This window comes from Protopterus annectens, chromosome 4.part0 (genome assembly GCF_019279795.1).
Source record: "Protopterus annectens isolate FY-2018-M chromosome 4.part0, PAN1.0, whole genome shotgun sequence".
NCBI classification, from domain to species: domain Eukaryota; kingdom Metazoa; phylum Chordata; order Ceratodontiformes; family Protopteridae; genus Protopterus; species Protopterus annectens.
In genome coordinates, this window is record NC_056733.1 from 761,360,742 (window position 1) to 761,385,513 (window position 24,772).

A 24,772-nucleotide genomic window follows, 5' to 3' on the forward strand; every position below is an offset into this window, starting at 1 on the left:
GGATCTCTGATGGGTGGTTTGAGGAGAAAAACTCCCTTTAAAAAGGCTTTGCAGAGTTTGTGAGACATAATGGAGGACTCTGAGACTCCAACATGAAAGTTCGAAATTGCTGCCAACTGAACTCTAATGGTAGATGGAGACGAACCTGAATGGAAAAGTTCGGCTAGAAAGTCTAGAACTGATTGAATGGAAGCAGTGAAAGGATCTATATTCTTTGACTGCGCCCAATAGGAAAAACGTTTCCACTTGTTATGATAAATCTTCCGAGTGGAAGATTTATGAGAGGCTATCAAGATATCTCTAACTGAGTGAGATATCAGAGGAAGCCTGGCTAAAGTTGGAATTGGAGGAATCACGCTGTGAGGTTCAGAGAAGGAAGGGAGTGGTGCAACTGACCTGACTGATGGGTCAAGAGGTCTGGAACTGGGTCCAGATGCCAAGGTTGCTCCAACAGATAACGGTGGAGAAATGGGAACCAAACCTGTCGAGGCCAGTAAGGGGCAATGAGGATCATGGAAGCTTCCTGAGCGATGGCTTTCTGTATCAGCTGAGATATCAGTGGGAAGGGAGGAAAAGCATACAGAAGTCCCCGGGGCCAAACGTGCACTAGAGGGTCTCTGCTGGGATGGCCTGGTTGGGGAAAGAGGGTGAAAAAATCGTCGCACTTGCTGTTTTGGGGAGTAGCGAAAAGGTCGCAGCAAGGCCGGCCCCACTTTCGAAAAACTTTCTCCAACACTGAATTCTTCAGAGACCACTCGTGAGGCATGAGAGTAGCTCTGCTCAATCTGTCTGCAATCACATTGGACTTCCCGGGGATGTGCGTTGCTAACAGAAATCGCTGAGAAGAAATCGCCCATTGCCACAGTCTGAGAGCCTCTCGACATAGGGGGTAAGATCTGGTTCCGCCTTGTTTGTTGATGTACCACACTACAGACATGTTGTCTGTCTGAATTGCTATAGTTCCCTTGGGAAGAGAGTCTTGTAAAGCTTGAACCGCTAGAAGCACTGCTCTCATCTCTAGGACGTTTATGTGCAAGTGGCACTCGAATGGTTGCCACATGCCCTGGACTGTCCTGCCCTGGTAATGCCCCCCCCCCACCCGATCAGGGAGGCGTCCGTTGTCACTGTAGCAACCGGAGGGGGAGGGACGAAAGGTCTTCCTAGGATGAGCTGGGGAGATGTGATCCACCAAGAGAGGTGATTCTTGCACGACTGAGTTATCCGAATAGGATGGGACATTGGAAGCCTTTGGTAAGACCATTGTGTGAAAAGCATCCATTGTAAAATTCTCATATGGAAGCGAGCTAATGGTAGAAGGGGGATGGCCGCCGCCATAATTCCTAAGACTTTCAGGATCAGTCTGGCTTTGACTTTGTTGCTCTGCAAGACAAGAGAGACCTGCCTGTGTATGTCTGCTATTCTCTGCTCTGTGAGTCTGGCTGACATATTGACTGTGTCTAGATTTGCACCTATGAAGGTAATAACACGACAAGGCGACAAGACAGACTTTTCGTAGTTTATTGAAATGCCTAGTGCCTGACATGTGTGAAAGGTGTAGTCTCTGGCGAGAAGTAAAAGATGCTTGGTGGGGGCTGTAAGGAGCCAGTCGTCTAAATAAGGAAACACCTGGAATCCTTGTAGTCTCAGATGAGAGGCTACCACTGCCATGCATTTGGTAAACACTCGGGGGGCTGTAGTGAGACCAAAGGGCAGGGCTCTGAACTGAAAATGACTGGTTCCCAGCCTGAAGCGGAGAAACCTCCTGGAGCGTCGACTCATTCTGATGTGATAGTACGCGTCCTGGAGATCTATCGAGCACATCCAGTTGTCCCGCCCCAAAAGGGGTAGAATGGACTGCAGCGTGACCATCCGGAACTTTGTTTTCTTGACAAAGTTGTTCAAGTTGCTGAGATCCAGAATGGGTCTCCAGTCCCCTGTTTTCTTTAGAACCAAAAAGAATTTGGAGTAGATTCCGGATCCTATTTGGTCTGCTGGAACTGGTTGAATGGCTCTTTTTGCGAGCAGCTTTGAAATTTCTAAAGCTGCTTGTTCTCTTTGACTGGGTGGAACGTCTGGAAGGGATTTTTTGGATTGCTTCGGAATGAAAAGGAAAGGGATTCTGTAGCCTTCGGAAAAGATAAACTGTACCCACTTGTCTTGAGTTAGGGATAGCCAGGCTTCTGGGTACAGTGACAACCTTCCCCCGACTGCCTCCGAAGGTGGACAGTCGGGCAACACCTCAGGGATGCTGAAAGGGCTTGTCGGAAAAGGATTCTCGACTGCCCTGATTCTGCGGGCCTATCTGCCTCTAGGACGGCATCTACCATTATTGTTCTCCCCTATGCCTCTAGAGGGGAATCGACCCTGTGCGTCCGGCAAATCTCCTTGAGACTGTTTGCGGAACCACATCTTTCCCCCCTTCTGGCCTTTGGGGTAAGGTCTAGAAGGAGTAGAAAAACGGACTCCGATGGCAGAGAGAGTTTTTCCATCAGTCTCGCACCTAGTCAGGGTTTCCTTCACTTGAGAACCAAAGAGGGATGATCCATCAAAGGGGGAATTAGTGAAGGATGCCTTGAAAGGGTCCGCAAAGTTACATAGCCGCATCCAGGCATGCCTACGCAAGGCTACACCTGTACCTGCCGCTCTACTTGCTCCATCCGCCGCATATGAAAGGAGGAGCATGGAGGAGTTAGTTATAGAATTAAGAGTTGCCAGCTGAGAGTTCATCCTATCCTGAAAACCCGCAGCTGTTGGGTCCTTCAACATTTCACTCGCTTCCTTGAGCAAATCCCTCTGAAGACGAGTGAAATGACACAGGTAATTCAGCGATCTCATAGTAAAGGTCGCTGACGAGAACATCCGCTTCCCGTACCTGTCTATCGACCTAGACTCTTTGTTAGGAGGATGAACAGGCACCGAAGGATCAGCTAACTCCTTCTTGGTGGCCGCAGCCACCACCATAGCATCAACAGAGACCCCTTCGGTCAAAAATACTTTGTCCTTGGGGGCTGTTATGAATTTTGATGGTCTCCTGGGGGTGGGTTCCACTGAATCAGGAGCCGCCCAAGCCTTCTTTGCCACCACTTGCATAAGGAGGTCAAAGGGAGGGGACACCCAGGAGGTGGAAGGGCGAGAGCCTCAAGATACACTGATTCATCCTCTGAAGGGTTGAGGGCTGGCCAATTCCCCCTCTGTTTTAAGATTTCAAGGATGTCTACAAAGGAGACATCTTCAGAGGGGGAATGAGGGGAACCTTCAGAATCCTCTAAATCAGTGTCAGAGGTGACAGACTCAGGGGAGTCAATGTGCTTCCTCTTGCACTGCCTCTTCCTAGGGGGCTCTCCTACAGGATCAGGAGAGGCCTCGGAAGATTAGGAGATCCCCACTGGGGAAACTTGAGGAGTTGGCTCTCTACGGTCGGGGATGAGAGAGTGAGTAGAAATCACCAGAGGCACCATGGGGGGAAGGGGCAGAAGGAGCCAACTGTGGAGTTGAACCTGGTTCTAACACGTTCCTCATGACCTCGAAGGCACCCCTGTCAGGCAGAGCCGGAGGTCTCCGTTCCGAAAAACTGAAAACCTCCCCCGGCACCGACAGTGATGGCTCCGAGGCCGATGTCGGAGCCGAACTCACCAGCGCCGAAGCACCGAGAGGGAGAGTGGGGTCGGACAAGGGTCCGATGCCACTCGCCCCCTCGGAGCCGACGAGGGAAGTCCGGCGCTGAGATTCTTCCAAGGAAGACATCGGAGCAGATGACGGAACCGAAGACAAAGGTATCGGTTCCGACGCCACCACAGTCTCGGGTCCAAGCCGCCCCGGCTCCGAACTCAAAAGAGTCAGAGGAGGAACATTTTGAGTGATGGGAATCATTCTCGACTGTTGAGTCGGACTTTGAAGCATCTGGGCAAGTGCCTTGGACTTAAGAAGTCGACTCACTACTCTCTGAAGGTCATGGTCCGATAACCTGGAAGACCTAGAAGAGTGGGATCTATGGCTCGACAGCAAAGGAGATGCTGGAGCCGAATGAATGGAGCCGATAGATGGAAAACGGGACCGTTTTCTAGATGTCGGTTCCGACAACTTGATCGGAGCCGACTCAGCTATGTCTTCCTTGGCTCCAGCCGGAGCAGAGGACACCGTAGGGGCTTTTATTCGAGATTCATTGGCTCCGGCCGGAGCCGATGTTCGAATAGCCTTAGGACCTCCAGAAGACGGCTCAGAGGCTGGAGCCGAAGGTCTGGAAGGCTTCGAGGGTTTCCCCGATGATTGAGTCGAGGGACCCTCAGGCTTCAATAAACCACTTAAAATTAGTTTATTTTTTTGCTCCTGCAGGACTCTAGGGCTGAAGCCATGGCAAACAGCACATGAGTCCTGCAGGTGCAAAGGTCCCAGGCAGTACACACAAGAAGTGTGACCGTCTGTCAGAGACATCCTCTGACAGCACGAGTCACACTTCTTAAAGCCCGAGACCTTTGATTCCTTAGACATATCTAAGGGGAAAGTGTAACCACACAACACACACACACACCGATTACACTTAAAATATAATTAAACTAACTTAAATTAAGTTAAAGATAATTATTAATAAAATCCCTACAAAACAGTCACTCACTACTAGGAAGGGAGGGACTGGGCCTAAGGCCAGAGGGAAAATTTCTATAGTTTTTTGGAAAAAGGGGGTGAAATTAACAGGGAATGGATAAACTACTTTACAATAACTCTATATAAAAAAACTAACTTAAAATAAGGGGAAAAAGGCTAAGAAAACTAGTTTCTATACCAAAACTAACCTGAGCCGGTAAGAACGCACCTCGATTGCTGTAGCGGCAAACGAGATCTGAGGAGTTAGCGCCTAGCATTGTGGGATATAGGGGAGCCTCGAGCCGGTGGAACTAGCTCTCGAGCTTTTAGAGTGGCCGAGTCGGAGCCGAGGATCGGCTCCGAACCCATTCAGCAAGAATGAAGGCGAGATTGACAACTTAACATCTAAGCGTTTAGGCGGAATTAACAATAAACAGCAAGAAACCAGGAAAAAAAGGTATTTAAAACACTCCAAAGTCTCTCTATTCTCTCTCTGGTGCTGTAGGACTCTGCAGGGCACCTGGGCAGGATCTTGCTGATATTGCAGAAGATGGGTGGAGACAGCCACAGAGGAACCCTCCAATAAACCCATGTATGATGGCTCTGGCAAAACCAGATCCATCCATCCTCAACTCCTTTTCTCATTTTTGCAGATGGGATTGGGGCGTCACATCAACAGTGACAGTCACCTAGAGCCAAGGTTTACACAGTAGGTGGCTATCCCTGCTGCTGTAGTTCATCCATAACACACACACACACACACACACACACACACACACACACACACACACACACACACACACACACACACATACTCCTAGGGCCAATTTAGAGTGTGCAATCCACCTGCTGCATGTCTTTGGAATGTGGGAGGAAACCAGAGCACATGGAGGGAAACCCACACAGACAGGCCCTAGAAATCGTATCCAACTTTTAGTGTTTAGTAAACGATGTGTACAGAAGACCAAGTAGCAGCTTCTGTAATGGATCTAGTATCCAGACCCTTGAAAAAAAGCATCAGAAGAGGCTACTGCCTTGGTAGACTGAAAATGAACAAAAGAAGAAAGCTGCTTACCATGAACAGAGTAGCAAAAAGAAACCGCCTTAAAAACCCAAAAGGAGATGGTTTACATAGAAAGAGCTAAACCCAATTTCTTGGAATGGAAAGAAACAAAAAGTTGCTCAGATTTCCTTACACCTTTAGTTTTGTAAAGGTAATATCAGAGCAGTCTATGAAGGTCTAAAGTATGAAGAATTCTCTCACTATCATGCTGTGGAGAAGGGGAAAGAAGGAAGGTAAATAATTTGACTTGGAGACAAATCATTAATTACCCTGGGCATAAAAGAAGGATTACTAGGTAGAGAAACTCTGTGTAAAAGCAAAAAAGGGGAATTGCCATGAATGTCTGAAGTTTAAAAACCCACTTGGCAGAAGTAAAATTTACAAGCCACATAGTTTTCCAAGCACAATGCTGTAAAGAAGAATAGACTGCAGCCTCAAAAGGAGGCTAACTCAAATGTTCAAGAACAAAATTAAGGTCCCAAAAAGAAGAAATAGGCTTTCTTGAAGGCCTAATTTGAAAGATGCCTTTCAAAAACTGCTTAACTTCAAATCTGGAAGCAAGTGGCGGATTTAAAGGAAGACCAGCAGAAATGGCTGAAAAATTAGCTTTAACAGAAAATTATGCCAGAAATGAGCAGTTCACACAAATAAGAAAGCACCATAAGAATACCCATAGAAAGAAAGTCCAGGGCATGTGTATGACACAAAAAGTACAGTTGTGTACACTTACCATAAATGTAGATGTTCGAGTGTATTCACTGCTGCAGTCATTACATTTGGGTTATCCTGCTGGCAGGCTGCCCTCAGTTGGCCTGAATTCCAAAGTCTTGGGTCCTGTGTCGGTTGCTGTCTCCTCTTCCATGACGTCAGGTCATTAGGGGTATAAAACATGCAGCCAACGCCATTTTCTTTAGATTTTCTTGCCCCAAATGTCAGGTGCCTCCAAAAAGGTAGCAAAAAAAAAAAAAAAAATATATATATATATATATATATATATAGGTATAGATATAGATATATATATATATATATATATATATATATATATATATATAAATATATATAAATATATATATATATATATATATATATATATATATATATATATATATATATATATATATATACCTATATATATATATATATATATATATATATATATGTACACGCATCAATATAAACTTTACCTTCATCTACAAGCAAATACACCACACAGGTTGCAGAAGATAGAGAAGGAAAGATAAACTCCAGAATGACAGGGGGATGGCGGGAGGGTAACCTGGACTACAACAGTGAATACACTCGAACATCTACATTTATGGTAAGTGTACACAACTGTACTATGTTCTTCATGTTTCACTGTTGCAGTCATTACATTTGGGTAGAATCTCAAAGCTATGGTTGGGAGGCTGAAGCTAAACAGCATTAGGTGCGGCTATAAGGCCCTGCAGAACAGCAGTGGCAAAGCCTGCCCTGGACTTTGAGTAGAGAGGCAAATCATAATGCTTTGTAAAGGTGTGAAAGGTGTGAACAGAACTCCAAGTAGCAGCCTCTAGAATGTCTTTGGTTGGTACTCCTCTGAGAAAGGCTGCTGAAGTAGCTGCAGCTCTGGTGGAATGAGACCTAATGCCCTTGGGCACAGGTTTACCATGGTGTAAGTAGCAGAAACTGAAGCAGTGGCTTATCCACTTTGAAATGGTCTGCCTTGAAATAGCCTTTCCTTCTGATCCTGCAGCATATGTCACTAGTAATTGCTCAGTTTTTCTAAGAGCTTTAGTCCTGTTCATAGGTTCATAGGTTTATACTAGGCTAACTGCCCTAGGGCATTTATAAGCTTAGCCAGAGTGTGTTTGGCTTTCGCCACTCATTTTAAATTAATTTTGCTATGCCCTTTTTCGAGGTTAGTATACTGTGCCTCTGTCTAACAGTGACACAAAGTGATACCCGGGGTAAACCTACGATCTCCCATCCACTCGTCAAGATTCCTCTTGAAGAGAGTCAATGAGGGACTCTGCCTAACCTGGACTGGGATTTTATTCCAGAGTGAAGGGAGCCTCTGGGTTATGAATCTGTCCCTCCAGCATGTCCTATTTATTTCAGTGCTAAGGTTCAAGTCTCTCGAGCGCGGAGCTCGATGGGATTTGGATTTTCTGAGGTGCAGCATGTCCATTAATTCCGGGTTGGACATGGCTTTATACGTCAGGCACAGATCGCCTCTGAGCAGGCGGTATGCCACTGAGTAGAGCTGGAGTTTCTTTAACCGGGCAGCATATGGCATCTGATTGAGCCCTTTGATCCTCTTGGTGAGGTACTTTTGGGGTCTTTCCAGTTGCTGCAGGTGTCTGGTAAGGTACATCCCAAAAGGGGCATTGTACTCAATTATGGGCCTGATGAGGGATGAGTAAAGAGGCACGATGACCCCCCCCCCCCCGATCTAGATGTGAATCCCTTCATGATTAGGTGGGCTATATAAAATGTTTTTCTAACCACTTTGGCCACATGGTTGTCAAATGAGAGACTGCTATCAACTTGGGTCCCCAGGTCCCTAATTACTTCTTCTGTACTTAATGGATTACCACCTATGTGGTAATTTGTGGGCACTTTGTTTTTGCCAAAGGGGATGACTATACACTTTTTGGTGTTTAGCTTGAGGCCATGGCTCTGGCACCAGTTGTCTGTTTCTATGAGGCCCTTTTGGAGGATGCTTGTGTCGGCTGGAGAGTCGATTATGGTGCCCAGTTTGCAGTCATCTGCGAACTTGGGTCAGCCACAGTCCTTCCGTGTTGGCCTGTACCTCCGAGAAATATATACCGAACAAGAGAGGTCCCAGGACTGAGCCTTGTGGGACGCCACTTGTAACTGGTTTGGAGTCTGACATGGATCCAGCAATTCTAACCATGTGGGTTCTGTCCTTGAGCCAGTTTGCAACCCATCTAGTGATATAGGGGTTTATATTTAAGCTGGTGAGCTTATCTATAATGCCCGAGTGGGGTATTGTATCGAAGGCTTTTGCGAGGTCCAGGTAGGCTGTGTGGACCACCTTCCCCTCGTCAATGGCCTTGGTGACTGTTTCAAAGAAATCAACCAGGTTTAAGAGGCAGGATCTGCCCTTAACAAAGCCGAACTGGGTAGGATCCAGTGTCTGTAGGTCCCCAATATCTTTATTTATGAGGTCCATGATGATCCTTTCCATAGCTTTGCAGACCAAGCTAGTCAGGCTTATGGGGCGATAGTTTCCAGGATCCGTTGAGGCACCACCTTTGTGGAGAGGGACCACTGTTGCTGTACGTCACTCTTTGGGTACATACCCTGTAGTAAGGCTGAGATTGAACAGTAGTTTTATGTTTGGGTTTAGCTCTTCTTGGAGTTCATGTAGGACGCAGCCGGGACACTGTCTGGTTCCATTGATCCTGTGTTTTTTGCTTTGGAGAGGGCAGCTCTTACCTGAGCATCTGAGATGTCAGGGGGGCAGCACTCTGCTGGGATAGATATTTGCCCTTTTGGTGGGGGGGGGGTTTGCGCTGAACCTGTCAGCTAGGATGTTGGCAATGTCTGTGGGTTCGGTGTATTTTTTGTCACTTTGGACTAATTCTGAGCATATCTGGGAATTCCCACCCAGGTACCTAACATAACTAAAGAAAGCCTTGTGATTATCCTTAGTGCCCTGTGCAATTTTTCTCTCGAAGCTGGCCTTAGACGATTTTATGAGTGCCCGTAGTTTTTTGCTAATACTGATCAGAGATGCCTTCCCTTTTTGGGATTTTGCTCTATCATGTAGTAGCTTCCTCCTTCGATTGTATAGTTTGTTTATGGCTGAGGTCCACCAGACAGGACGTCTGCCTTTGGAGGATTGGGTCTTGGTTTTATTTGGGATTGCATGATCCATGCATTCCTGAAGGTGTTCATAGAATGCGTTTATAAAGGATTCTGCGGTCTGGGCCGTATTTTCCACAGGCCCGGGGGCTTTGAAGGATTCCACCTCGGTTTTGAGGAGTGTGAAAATTGCTTTAGAGAAGTTTTTCACTGTGGTTTTCAGGGCAGGGGGTGGAGTCGGGATGTGAATATCCAGTGAGATTCATTTATGGTCTGATCTCACCAGTGAGGGATATACTTCTGGTATGGAGCATAGAGTCCCCATGTTGGTGATAATCAAGTCCAGTATGTTTTCCCCTCTTGTGGGAGTGGTAACAAGTTGTTCCATAGCATTTGAGTTTATAAATTCTAGGAACCTTTGGGCTAGGGTGTTGGAGCTACAGTAATGCTCCCAGTCTATGTTTGGGTAGTTGAAGTCGCCCAATATAATGGTGTTTGGAGAGACCTTCATATTTTCCAGTGTTCTCAGGAAGGCCGAGTGGGGTTCCTGGGTTTGGGAGGGTGGTCTGTAGCAGGCTATAAACTGGAAGGCAGTTTTACCCACTGTTAGTTGCACATGGATAGTCTCTGATGCTTCGTGCTGTGCCACCAACCTGGAGGTGTGGGTATCTTTGACGAATATTGATACTCCCCCACCTTTTGTGGTTCGGTCCAAGTTTTGGGGCCAAAAAGCATGGTATGAGGTATAACCTGGTAGTGCTGGGGTGCTCTCGGAAGCCTTGAACCAGGTTTCTATTACTGCACAGATATCGATGTTCTCCATGCTAAGGAGAGTTTCGAGTGCGTGCATCTTGAGGTTTAGACTTCTGGCGTTGAGTAGCATTACTCTTAGTTTCTTATTCCTTGTGATACCTATGGAGGTGGGTTTGTCTTTTGAGCCTTGCCTAAAAAAGGCACTATGGGTGTAGCAAGAGCCTATGTCAATATCCAAAAGCCCAGGGGTGACAGGTGCAAGCCGTCCCTAGCGAAGCATCGTGGCTTGTCGAGCATGTCATCCCAGGCTGATAGGCATTGGATCCCCTTTGAATGACACCAATACTTAAGCCAATTGTTGAAATTGATCATCTTGTCTTGATATTGTGGCATCATTCTTGGTGAGGGTAAGATGCTACTCAAGGTCAGGGTCATACCGGCCTGGGCTACATGCTCAGAGAGCTCCTCTATGTCTCTTTTCATGTAGTCCAGGGAGGTACGTCTCAGGTCATTCACACCAGCATGGACAATGACCGAGTCATATTTGTACTTGCCTTGGAGTGACCTGAGAGCTTGTGTTATGTGGCGGATCCTAGTGCCCGACAGGCAGCTCACCGTGACCTTCTCCATGTTCAGCCTGGTGAGCGAGACGTCAGTGTGCCTGACGATAGAGTCAACTATTACAAGTGTATCAGGTGTGTTGTTTAGCCTTAAGGGCTGTGACTGTACGGCACACTGGCTTTGTGAGCTATGTGTTGCACGTGTTTTGTTTTGGGGTAGCGGTTGCTTGGATGTCTGCTTTGGAGGTCTCTGCTGCTTAGGCAGATTTTTATTTAGAGCCTCCGAGTATGTTTTTGTGTGTTTATGTGTTTGGTTTGCTGTCGTGGTAGGTCTATGTGAGACTGGAATTGTAGTGAGTGTGGTTTCCTTCTCCTCCTGACTGGTTTTGCCAGTACTGAGTTGAGAGAGCTTAGCTTCCAGTATGGCTATATGGTTACATCTCTCACATGTGTTGGAATTTGTTGGGAGGAAGAGAGGGTTGTCTGTGTATGTAGAATCTTACCTGTCTGTGTACGTCTAAGGAATGCAGAATTCTCTCCCCCTTGTTCTGCAGATTTGGATAAAAGGTTGGCAGATGAATTGTTAGGTTAAGAGCCACACTGGAAACCACCTTAGGCATAAATCTAGGACTTGTCCTCAGAGACAACCTGTCTGGGTAAAATATGATAAAAGGCTCTACAGCCATGACGGCCTGTAGCTCTGAAACTCTTCTTGGTGAAATAATTGCTAGTAGCAGAGCTGTTTTACGTAAGAACTTTATATCAGCGGTAGCAGCTGGTTCAAATGGAGGCAGGGTGAGCTTTTTCAACATATAATTGAGGTCCCATGCAGGTAATGGTGATCTTCTAGGAGGCCTTAAATTTTTGGCTCTTCTAAGATACTGCTTTACTAAAGGATGAGAAAAGACTGGTGGCTCTGTATTGTAATTGATGAGAAAGATAGGCCTTTGTCAAGCATCTCAGTTAAGTATTGTAATATCCGAGGAATATTTGGTTCTGATGTATCAGTTCCTTGTGCTCGATTCCAAGCACAGAATCTCTTCCATTTATCAGCATAAGATTTTCTAGTACTAGGCCTTCTGGCTTCCAAAATAACATCCATCACAGCCTTACTGAGAGGTGTTGTTTGTATAACTACATGATCAGCCATGCTGCCAGGTTCATTGCCTGGAGTTGATTGTGCAGGATCTGATTGTTTTGCTGGGACAATAATTGAGGTCTTTGAGTTAAAGTCCAAGCTGGGTATTGAAACAAGTTCCTTAGGATTGGGTACCAGTACTGGCAGGGCCAGTCCAGGGCAATTAGTATCATCTTTGGTTTCTCTTGTCTGACTTTTAGGAGGACCTTGGGAAGAAGAGGCAGAGGAGGAAAGGCGTAAACTGATAGGTTTTTCCAAATGAAGGATAGGGCGTCCACTTTCCATGCTCGTCTGTGATGAGTCCTTGTGCAGAATCTTTTCAATTGATAATTTTGAGGAGACGCAAATAGATCTATGCCTGGGCTCCCCCATTTCTCTGTTATGCTGAAGACTTGTGGATTTAGTTTCCACTCGTGAAGATCCATAAGGTTTCTGCTTAAATTGTCTGCCAGAGTATTTTGCTTTCCTGGCAGGAATTGAGCTTGAAGATGTATCTGGTAGGTCGAAGCTGTGTCCCACAGTGCCATCGCTAATCTGCAAAGGGGGTATATGAGTGTGTGCCCCCTAGCTTGTTTATATACAACATGACTGTGGTGTTGTCCGTTTTTATCAGTAGTTGTCCTGGATGAAGTAAGTCCTTGAAGGCTGTTAGTGAATTTTGAACAGCTAGCATCTCTTTCTGGTTGATATATAGATGCATTTGTTTTGGGGTCCATATGCCCTCAATGCATCTTCCTGCCATGTGGGCCCCCCAAGCATAATCTGATGCGTCTGTTGTTAAGGTTTGACTGGCAGGGGGTAGAGTGAAGGCCCGTCCCATGTTTTGGTGACATGCCTTTGCCTACCATAGAAACTCCTGTTGTAGGCAGGGAATGAGAGGAATCATTGTTTCCAGACTGTGAGAATGTTGACGCCATAAACTTTTTAGGTACCATTGAAGTTTCCTCATATGCAGTCTTGCATATGGAATCAGTAGGATACAGGATGCCATGAAGCCCAAAGCCTGCAGAATTTGTCTTGCAGATAGCTGGGTTTTTGTTGCCATCAGTTTGAAGTAAGTAGTCAGTTGCCTTTGCTCGTCTGGCATGTGGTAAGCCATCTGGGCAGTTGCATTCAAGCTTGCACCCAGGAATGTTATCTTTTGAGAGGGTACCAGTTGTGATTTCTTTTCATTTATTGTGTACCCTAGGCATGTCAGAAGCCTTTTCACAAATGCCAGGTGTTGAAGAAGAATGTCCTTGTCCTTGGATTGAATGAGACAGTCGTCCAAGTAAGGCTATATTGGTATACTTTTTTGTCTGCAAAATGCAATTACTGGTGCCAGGCATTTTGTAAAGACCCTGGGCGCAGTAGATAAGCCAAAGGGCAGTGCAGAGAATTGGTAATGCATTAAGCCAGCCTTGAATCTAAAGTATCTTCTGCACGATTGTCTTATTGGAACATGCAGATATGCCTCTTTTAGGTCTAATGTCACCAGCCAAGCATTCTTGCCCAGCATGGGCAGAAGCTGCTGCAAAGCCAGCATTTTGAATTTTGGAATGTCCAGGTATGTGTTCAAAACTGATAAATCCAGTATTGGCCGCCAGGCCTTGTCCTTTCTGGGTACCAAGAACAGTCTTGAGTAGAAACCTTGTCCTTTTTCCTGTTCTGGTACTGGCTGAATGGCCCCCATATCCATGAGGGACATAACCTGTTTCTGTGCCTCTGTCCATTGCTTTTTTGGCAGATCTGGCCAACCGTTTGCCATTGGCAGAGTGTGGAAATGGAATCTGTATCCCTGTGAAACTATATTTTGTTCCCACTTGTCCTGGGTTATTAACTGCCAATTTTGAGCAAAAAGTGCTAATTTTCCCCCTAAGGGTGCTGCGAAAGATAAGTGCTTGGTGTAGGCAGAGGGAAGTCATTGGGACTGTTTTCTGTAGGTTTGCATCTCCTCCAGGTTTGGAGGTAGAAGCGCCCCATTGCTTTGACCTGTATGAATCTTGCGCCTGGTATCTGGAACCCTTAGGGCGTCTGGATTTGCCCCTTTGAGCTTTGTCTGACACAGGAAAGGAGTAATTTTTTGTAGGCCAGTGTCTACTGAATCTTGGTGGCTGCATTTGTAAGAAGTCTAACAGTTTGCATAGACTTAGCTTTGTCTTCCATTTTCTTTAAAACCTCTTCTGCCTTAATACCAAACAGATTATCATGCTGTAAAGGTGCATCTAGCAATTTAGCTTTAACATGATCAGGCAGATTTTGTTCCTTTAGCCAGGCATGCCTCCTAATCACAGACCCAGTAACTGCAGCCCTGCAGGAGGCCTCTAAGGAGTCAAAACCACATTGCAAAGTATGCTTTCCAACCTGTTCAGCTGCATGCAATAATTTCTGCAATTCTTTATTTTCTGCACATTCAGAAATCAACATCATTTTCTGTTTCAGCAATCCCATAACATGTTGTTGATACTTAAGCATATGAAATTGACAGTTTAAGGCCCTGATTGCCAAGGTTGCAGATGTATAAACCTTTTTTCCCCATCTATCCAGTGCCCTTGAATCTCTGTCAGAGGGGGATAGGATTGTTTGCTGTTGAGGCCTTAACTCCCTTTGGACCCTGTGAAATAGTTCCAGGATCAGCAGCAGGGTTTCTAAATAAAAATTTATGTGAGTCAGGGACCCTGTAATATCTGTCAGGCTTACTGGGGGCCGGAGGTAAGGAGTCACGGGTCAAGCTCGACTCCGAAAACACATTAGCCATTCCCCCTGTTTTAGACATTGTGGATTAAGGCCTGTGCTGAGGGAGAAGAAGGAAATCCCTGAGCCTCTTTTTTGATACTGAGAAATCTTGACTCTCCCAGTGAAAATGCTCTCTCAAAGTATGCAAGGTTTCTCCAAATGAATAATCCTCAGGAGGAGATGCAGATGGTATAGACTCCTCTGCATCAGAATCCTCATAGGGAGGTATAGATAATTCCTGATCAGAAGAGGAATCAGAAGAAATAGAAACCTGATCTGAAGATTCATAATCTGTGTCTTGCCTATGCCTCTTATCTGGAGGGGGATGGGTACCCCTGATCAAGGTAATAAGGTCTTCAGCCATTTTGATCATCTGTTTTTTACGCATAGAGGCCTGTGCACGTGGCTCATGCATCGTTTTTTTAGTTTTAGAAGTTGCTTTTGTCTTTAGTTTTGCAGCTGTCGTTGGTTTGATATACAAATGTTGACATCTGAATACGCCCTCAGAAGCTGGTGCCTGCTCAGCGGCTCTGGACCCATCCGAGGGAGATACATCCGTCGGTCCAATACCTTGAGTATCTTGCGGCATGCCAGACTCCACATGGGTGTCGATAGAGGCCTGCAACTTGAAAGTAGCGGGTATCAGGGGCTGCGAAAGCGCCTCGCTGAGTACTGGCGAACCAGCGACTGGCTTAGGAGAAGCTTCGTCGTCGGTTTTGGATCTCAAATGCCTTTCTCTGTCCTTTTCTTTGCATTTTTTATGTACTCTGGTAGTCGGATTGCTATCCGATGACATTTCTGGGTAGTTAAATCTGTTTCCAAAATACTTTGAGGCAAAAATATACCGACGCTTAATAGTGCGTTGGTTAAATCTAGCACAAAACCGACAGCCAGGCACGTTGTGATCAGGGTCTAGGCAAGGAATACAGTATAAATGGAAATCCTTATGAGGTATTTGCTTCCCACAAGTAATACAATTATTAACTTTTTCTGACATCGGTATGGAGCAAGAAAAAAGTTTCCCCAATGGGTTACTTAGCTTTAGTGAAGACTTCGGTTCTGAAACTCAAGCTCGAATATTTCAGTAGTCGGCCGACCGGCACTTGCGCAATGCTTCTGCTTCGGGCACCGCATGGCAAGAAAGACAAAAGAAAACGGCGTTGGCTGCATGTTTTATACCCCTGACGACCTGACATCATGGAAGAGGAGACAGCAACTGACGCAGGACCCAAGACTTTGGAATTCAGGCCGACTGAGGGCAACCTGCCAGCAGATTACCCAAATGTAATGACTGCAACAGTGAAACAAGAAGAACATTAGAAAAACTATTCCATTTAGCTACATGGAATTTTCTAGTAGTGGGTTTTCTGGCCATCTGCAAACCCAAAGCACATTCACAGAGAACCGGTGTCTAAAAGGAATCAAATCCCTATCACCCAATGAGTCAACTGTAGGGCGAGTAAATGGGAGTGAATAAGAGATCCCTTGTCCTGTGTGATAAGATCCATCCTGTGAAGTAACTGGTGATGATTGCCCCCAGGTTAGATGAAATAGAAGGGGAACCAGTGCTGTCGGGGTCAGAAGGGAGTCACCAGCAGGATTTTAGGCCTTTACCACATGATTTTGTGCAGGACTTTTGGCAACAGAGAAAATGGAGGGTAGTCATACAGAAACATCCCCCTCCAGGAAAAAGGCATGGCATTCACTTTCCAAGCCAGAGGGCTACAAACTCTGGAAAAGAATTGGGGGAGTTCCCTGTTCAAAGGGGAGACAAAGATCTACTTGAGTAGTACCCCACCAATGTACTATGTCCAGAAAAACCTCCCTGTTAAGCATCCATTCATGAGGATCTGCTCTAGACCTGCTCGAATTGTCCGCCACAAGATTGTGCTTTCAGAGAATTAAACTGCTTGCAGAGTTAGCTGATGGCTGACTATAAAATCCTGACTGAAGAGCAAACTTGCAAAGAAGGTAAGATTTTATGACCCTTGCTTGTATATGTAACACAACCGTGGTGGTGTCTGTGAAAAACTGTCAAAGGACCTGGAACCTAAAGAAGGTGTAAAGCAGAATCAGAGGTCTCATCTCTTTTATGTTGATGCACTTCACTTCATTTGTTGCTGGGGAGATCAAACCTTATGTACCCTGATATAGTTGGAGGAAGCACCCCACCCCTGTTTGGAAGCATCTATGTACAGGTCCTGACTGGGAAGAGGGACTTGAAAAGGCAGGACTTGATTCAGAGAAATCTGCTGAATCCACCAGAGGAACTTGTGTTTGAGGCAAGGCAAGAGAGGGATGAAAATATCCACAGGATGGCAGTGACGAAGTCAAACAATTGTGAGATCCTACCAAGACTTCTTTTTGTGTAGCCTGGAAAAAGGAACCATAGGAATGCTAGATGCTGTGAACCACACAGCTCAAAAAAACTCTCTTGCAAAAGCAGAAGAGACAAATTAAGCAGTCAAGGAAAGGACCTTGGAAGGATGAGGAAGCAAAGCTATCATTGGCAAAATCTGAATCCTTCCACATCCAGAAAAACATGACTTTGAAAAGGCGTACGAACAGACTGAGATTTACAGTGAATCCCAAATTGTGGAGGAGAAGCATAGTGTATACAAGAACCTGAAAAAGTTACTGAGAAGGGTCTTAAATCATCATGTAGTCCAAATAACTCCTTGAGGTCTCCAAAAGGCAACCATTGGGGACAAACACTTGGTAAAGATCCTTGGAGCTGTAGAAAGATCAAAAAGCAAAGCAGAGAACTGAAAATGTGAGGAAGAAATGGAAAAACAAAGAATTCCTCTAAACGGTGTGAATAGGAATATGAAAGGAGGTGTCCTTCAGATCCAGGGACACCAGGTAAGCATGAGGAAGCAAAAGGGGAAATAGAAACAGAAGAGGCAATATCTTGAAAGAGGGAATTTTCAGAAAGGTATTGATAAAAGAAATATCTGGAATGGGCTTCCAAGAACCCTCCTTCCTGGGAACTAGGAACAAAACTCCTTTCCCTTCTAAGAGGGCACAACTGGCTGAATGGTTCCTTGAACCAAAAGGTCTTAAGGAACCAAATGAAAGTGAGGAAATTGGCAGAGGAGATTGGGGAATGCTTGAAAATGCAGAAAGGAACTTCCAAACCATGAAATACCCATTTTTATTTACGGAAAACATCCATGAATCTGTGGTTATGCATTGCTAAACTAGAACAGACAGAGTAAATCTTAGGGCGAGAGGAATCTGGCCGAGGGGCAAACGAGGTTGAATGTCAAATGGAGGCATATTTCTCAGAAAATAAGGCGTTTGATCCTTAGAACTCTGAGAAGGTTTGTCAGAAAGAACTCTCTTGGAAGACCCTTTAGTCCTAAGAGGCTGTCTCGCCGGATTCCTCACAAAGGAAGATCTGCTTAAGATTTTGCTTGAACTTCCCCTTATTTTGCAAGGTCTTGAAAAGCTCAGCTGCTGCAGAGCCAAAAAGATTTTGGTTGTCCAAAGCAGAGTCCAGCAACTTAGCCTTAATGCCTTCAGGAAGAGAGAGAAGCTGCAGCCAGGAATATCTCATCATAGCCGACCCTGAAACAGTCACCCATCACAGCATCACAACTGCAGTTTATTGAGTGACGATCTACCTGGGAAGCACAGTTCAAAACAGAAATAGCAGAGTATTTAGCTTCTGAATCAGGCACATCAAAAAGAACATCTCCAAACTCATAAAGAAGAGCCAAGACATATCTAGTCATTGTATATCTGGTAGTTTACAGCTCTGAAGGCTAATGTGGCAGAGGTATACACATTTTATCCATACCTGTCCAGTGTGCCACTGTCCTTAAGAGACGGCAAAAGTCTGGAAGAGGACAGCAACTTAGAAGGCTTGTCAGTGGGCTAAGGAAATCATTGCAAGATCAGAAGAAGGGCTTTTAATATAAAAACACCTGGGCTTCAGCAGCTTTACAGAACCTGTCAATATTCTTTGGAGCAGATGTCTGGAAGTCAGAAGCCTGACAGGCAGAAGAAAAGGTGTCCAAAGGAGCATCCAAGACAAAAGGAACTGCAGAAGGCCAAAGGGAATCAATCTGTAAAAGATCATACCTTTTCTGACTATCACAAATCTGGGAACAATCCCATTTAAAATGCTCCACGATGCAGACAAGTGTTCCCAAAAGACAACTCTTCAAAGGAGGAATCAGGGGAAAGGGAATCTTCTTCCTCAGACCTCAAACCCAAAAGGGAATGAATCTGAGATAAGTAAGCCAGGTACTCCTCTCCAGAATCTAAGTCCAACTCCTGCACAGAGAAATCATAATTTATAGGTCTTTCAAGAGGAGTAGAGGACCAAGCAACAGTGGGAGGGACACACAACCTACGCAGGGGGATTCAAAGCCATGACAGCCTTGAAAAGACACTGAGTGAAAGCCTGCCACTCTCTGTGAATCCTTAGCTACAGGAGCTACATGCCTAGTCTTCCATTTCTTTTTTCAAAAGAACATCAGCCCTAACAAACTTAGGGGTTTCAGACCCTTGTCTGACTTCAATAAGGGAACCAGGGACATTCTCCCTAACCAGAATCTGGTGAACCCCCCTAGACTCCTTCAAAATATTCTTCCATGGTTCACCCTCCCTGTCTAAAGCAGACATAGGCACAGTCTCAGCAGATGTACATGCAGGCAGCCCCATGTTGGCATCCAACTGGGTCACAACAGAGGGGGGGTTACTGGTGGAACTGAACGGTCCGGAGGTTCTTAATCCAACCCAAAGGAAACATCCAGATGAGGGTGGACAGCAAAAGAATCAGTACATTTTTTTGGTTTCTTCTTAAGTGGCAGATGAATGGTGGGCTGGGAGGATTCAGAAGCTATGTAACCCTGGGCCAGAAGCTTCAGTCGCTGGTTTTCTAAACAGACAGAAAAGGAAGACAGATGGCTGTGTAAAGTCTTTGATACAAAAGCTTTACAAATCTCACACTGAGTATGGTTGTGGGAAGCACCAATACAAAAAAAGCACTTCTGATGTCACCCTTATGGGGACTCAGCCTCCCACACTCACATTTTCAGTTCTGGATGACATATATAAAAGGTAACACAATCTAAAGAAAAAAGGAAGGAAAACGTACATTCATGTCACACTTACCATAACTGTGGATGTCGAGTAGATTAGTGTCGTAGTACTCGTTCTTGAGTCTTCCTGCTGTGCAGAAGCCTGTGATTGGCCCGATTTCCAGTCTTTACGCCATCTCTAGCAGATGGATGCTGGAGGAACAATATCTGGTCATTTGTCTGCATCACTTTCAAGTCTTTTTAAGCAGTGTACAAGCAGTTTGACAAGCTCTACAGATGTCTGACTTAGCTAGGGTAATAATACACAAGTAAAGGGGAGAGGAGATGATGAAGGATCTGTCTTGCAAGAGTCTCCTCTCTCCCTTGCACCCAGCAAGGGGGAAAGGAAAAGGGTCAGTAGATAAAGGGAGTGGATAGTGGGAGAGTGTACTGAAACACTGACCTACTTGAACAAGTTTGACAAAAAACTGTGCTACGTTCTTCATAGTAAGTGCTGCAGCACCGATTCCTGGGAGGACTCCCAAAGTTAGTGGATGGGTATTAGGAGATGCTACTGGTCTTCATACAATAAGGTTTTGCAGAATGGCTGCAGCAAACCCTGCTCTACCTCTTGAGGCAACGCCTAAATGGCAATGTTTTGTAAAGCTGTGCACAGAGTTCCAGGAGGCAGCTTCCAGGATGACCTCTGTAGGAACTCTTTTGAGGAAGGCAGTGAGAGCTGCCCTGTGCCTTGTGGAATGGGCTTTGACATGACCAGGAACAGGTTTTCCATGGCAAATGCAACAGAACCAAAAGCAATGGCTATCCATCTGGATATGGATTTGTTTATTGACAGGTTTGCCCAGTCTCCCCTCTGCAAAAGCAACCAGCTCTATTTGCATTTTTTGTCCTGTGTAAGCATGACCTGAATTATCTGTGTATATTAAGGGAATGAAGAATTTGCGTCACTTTGTTCTAAGGGCCTGGAAAGAAAACTGGCAGGTGGACACACTGGTTTAGAGAAAGTTCTGATACTACCTTAGGCATGAAAGATGGATTAGTTCTAAGGGTTACCCCGTCACTGTGAAAGGTTCTTTGCACATAAGGGTTTAAAGATCAGAAAGCCTCCTTGCAGAAATAATGGCAATTATCAACATGGTCTTCCACATTAGTCTCATTAATGGGGCACTTGATGTTGGTTCAAAGGGAAGCAGGGTGAGTTTTTCTAGCATGCAATTGAGATCCCAGATAGGAAATTGGCTTCTTTTGTGTGGCATCATTCACTTGAATGACCCCTTTTAGAAATAGCTTCAGGTGGAGTTGAGTGTAAATGGGGTGGATTGGGGTAGGTAAGCTGAGATGGGTGAGGCAAGCACCTTAATGCCAGAAAAAGAAAGGCCCTGGCTGAACAGACCCAAAAGATATTGCAGGACTGAACTGATGTCTGCCTGAGGAGGGCTGGTGCTCTTGTTACTACAGCAGATGGAAAATGTCTTCTATTTGTTAGCTATGATTTTCTGGTGGTGGATTTCCTTGCCTCCTTAAGTACTGTTATCACCTTAGAGATGTGGTTGACATTGTTTGGTGTTAAAACTCAATCCTCCAGGCTGCCAGTTTGAGTGTGGCTAAGTGAAGATGGTATACTAAGCACTTGACCTGGATGAGGAGGTCCATCTCATCTATCATTCACAGAGGGTCAAAAGGATAGAAAACCAGCATTGTCTTGGTCAGTATGGAACAATGAAAATCATGTGTGGTCTGCCTGACCTTTACCAGTACCCTGGGAATCAAAGTAAGGGTGGAAAGGCATAGAGAAACAGGTTGGTCCATCTGAACAATAATGCATCTATTTTACATGTCCTGCTGGGTTCTGTAGCAGAACCTCTGAAGTTGTCTGTTTTGGTGGGTGGCAAAAAGATCTATTAATGGAATTTGCCACTTTAAGGTTAAGGCCAGGAAAATTTCCCTCTTTAGCATCCATTCGTTGGTGTCCAGAAGACCCCTGCTTAAGGAGTCTGCCAGAATATTGCTCTGTTCCAGAACATAGGATACTATAAGAGTAAGTTTCAGGTCTTATGTTAACAGCCAAATCTTCATAGCTAGAATGCAAAACAGGTAGGAAAGGGTGTTCCCTTGTTTATTTATGTACCACATTACTGTGGTGTTGTCTGTCCAAATCTGTATAGTTCCTGGCATTGGGCTCTATTAAAAGGCTTTCATTGCTAGGCAGACAGCTAATAATAATTTTTTGTTGATATATAGCTTTCTCTGATGTGGGGTCTAGATGCCCTGCACCTTCATGGCCTGCCCCACTCAAGCTATGTTTGGGCTGTCCGTAGTGATGGTCTTGTCTGCCTCTGGCAGAGAAAAGTTTATACTTGGATTCTGTAAAATGGTGTTTTTCCACCATAGCAAAGGAGTCAGAGGCTGAGGATAGTTGCAACTGGTCTCTGCTGGGCGGGCTCTTTGGAGCTCCCTGGTTTCTGTGTTTCTTCCAGTTGCTACCTTCTGGACTGTCTGGCTTTCTTGCACAAGAAGGCCTCACCTTGTCCTGTCTATGGGAAAAGGATATGGCTTGGAAAGGTAGTTCCTATTATACCGTGGTGTAGGTGACAGGTAAAGCTCTTTCCTGTTTTAATTTGTTTTCCTTTTTTTTTGTCCAGATTATCAAACACTTTCTCAGCTGGGGGTCTGAACAGGGACTCCTTGTCTAAAGGAGCATCCAGTAGCTCTGCCTTGACCTAATTTGAGAGTGGCTGAGTCCTGAGTCATGCATGTCTGCCAATGAGTGAGCCAGTGGCAGCTGCTCCATATGATGCATCTAGTGCACCATACCCACATTTCAAGGAGTGTCTGGAAACCTGTAAGGTGGCTGTAACTATCGCCTGAATTACCTTAGACAAGTCTTTGTCAAAAATAGTCTCTGCCTTAGTAATAATTTGGTCTTGAAGGGATTCTAAGTACTCTAGCATGTGGAATTGGCAATTAAGTGCCCTCATGGAAAGGGTAGCTGAGGTATATGCCTTCTTGCGAAACATGTCTAAAAGTCTGCTTTCATTATGCAGCGTAAGTCTAGTTGCACCATTTGGTATCCCTTTAGTAGATTCAATAGAAACTACTGAGGGATCTGTTTTAGGGGTCTTGTTAAGGTACTTGTGTGAGTCAAGCATTCTGTAAAACTGGCCAGGCTTTCTGGGAGCAGGTGACACGGAATATGGGGAGCAGGTGACAGGGAATATGGGTGGAAACAGATGTCTTCAAAATGACATCAAGCACCACATGCCCTGCGGGGAGGGCTAGTGGTCTAGGTGAAACTAGCCCAGTAATTCCTTATAGTGAGCCTGAGCCTGAGAGAATTGTTTGCTTTCTCAGTTAAAAGTCCCCTTCATTTTATGAAAGGTATGCCATTAAGAGAAATCCTCTGGAAGAGAGGCAGACGAGAGTATATCATCGGAGTCTAGATAAGTTGGGTTGGAACGTGCTCAGAGTAGGAAAATTCCTCTGTGTTTGCTCAGAGTTTGAGGATTGTGAATCTTCCTGAAAGACCACCATCCTATGCCTCTTGGATGGGGAGACTTAAATGGTAGTGGGGTCTGGGTGTGGCCAGGTTCCCTGGATTTCATGAAGACCATGGACTCTTGGATGATTTTCAAGAGGTCTTGAGCTTCAGTTTCAGCTGAAGTGACAGAGGGCTGAGGAGAAGGAAGAGGAAGCCGAACTGTTCTTTTCAGTTTAGGTGTCCATTTTGTCAAACCAGAGGACACAGTTGATTGTCCAGTATGTCGGTCTGGGTTTTCAATGCTGAAGAAGTTAAGACATCTCCGACACAACACGCTACTCGAACACACTGGAAGTTGTGGCCTGCAGAGTGACCCCCGACCCAACCAACACTGATGTAGTGGAAGAAATGACAGGTAGGCCTAGAACCATGTGGCCATCTCAAGGGGTCGTGCCGGGGAATTCAGGCCCAGAAGTCGACAGACTGGAGGAAGTGAAGGTGCCTCACGTCAGTAGTCAATAAACTTGGTAGTATGGGCTGAAACACTGTCTCTATCTTCAGTGTCTTTTTGTTTGAATTTTTTTGTCTCTGCGTTTTTTTTTTCCCCAGGATAATGATGGTAGAATCTGTGGGTTGCAAAGATGCACAGAAAACTGAAACTGAGGACTCCATAGGACTTCAGCCCTCCATTTGAGGGTCTTCCCTCGGAATTTAGCATAATCAGGACTATAAGAGAAGTTGTGCTGAGGACCTAAACAGAACAGGCACAGAGGGAAAATCTTTATGTGGGATTTGCTTCCCAAACTATACGCAATTGTTAACCTTCTTGCACATTAAATCAAAGAGGAAAATCCCCAACAGGGTACTTAATCTGACTGGAAGAGAGAAGAAACTCTGGAAACAAAAAATTGATAGACTGCAAGCGTATCATCTACATGGCGAAGTGCATTGGACTGTATGGCTAGAAAAAACTGAAGATGGCGATGATGGACAACCTTCTAATACCCCGATGTACAGATGTCGGTCCCCGGACATACACTGACTAGAGATGACATAAAGACTCTGGAAATCAAGCTGCTGTCAGGCTTCTGCATGGCAGGAAGACCCAAGAATTAGTACTGCAACAAAGACTATGAAGATCACCACCCCAACAGGGCACTTATCTTTTAAAGGCTCTGTAGCTTTATCTATGGGAAGTACAACTGCAGACCAAAGTATAAACGTATTGTACAGACTGGTGCAAAGAACTTCTGAGAATTAGGTGCTTGTACGTCACATATGTACCTTACATCTTAGGCATAGGACATACATCTGACATACGGTGCCTGAAAGGAGCTAAGGACTGGGTATGCTGGCCAAACATTCAGCTATCCTTGGAAGGATATACCTTTAGTAAGGAATACTGCAACAGTGATAAGGAAGGACATCTTGTACTAAAAAAGTCCTACATGCCCCTAGCTTGTTGAAATCATACAGAATACATAGGTCTAAGCAGCTGTGATCTGTCCATTTCCCATTCTGATGGGCAAGCCACAGCAATTCTACTGTTTGTGATTTACATTCATTCATATGAAAAGCTGACATACCTCCTCATCCTTTTTGTCCTACTTATAGACACTGCTG

The 24,772-nt window shown here is 45.2% G+C and overlaps 1 protein-coding gene across 1 annotated transcript in view; it reads right to left on the minus strand.

Annotated features, from left to right (window-relative positions):
- The window catches only part of CHFR (checkpoint with forkhead and ring finger domains), a gene marked incomplete at its 5' end in the record, with an annotated part of 992,863 nt that overhangs the window by 653,232 nt on the left and 314,859 nt on the right, over positions 1-24,772 (minus strand).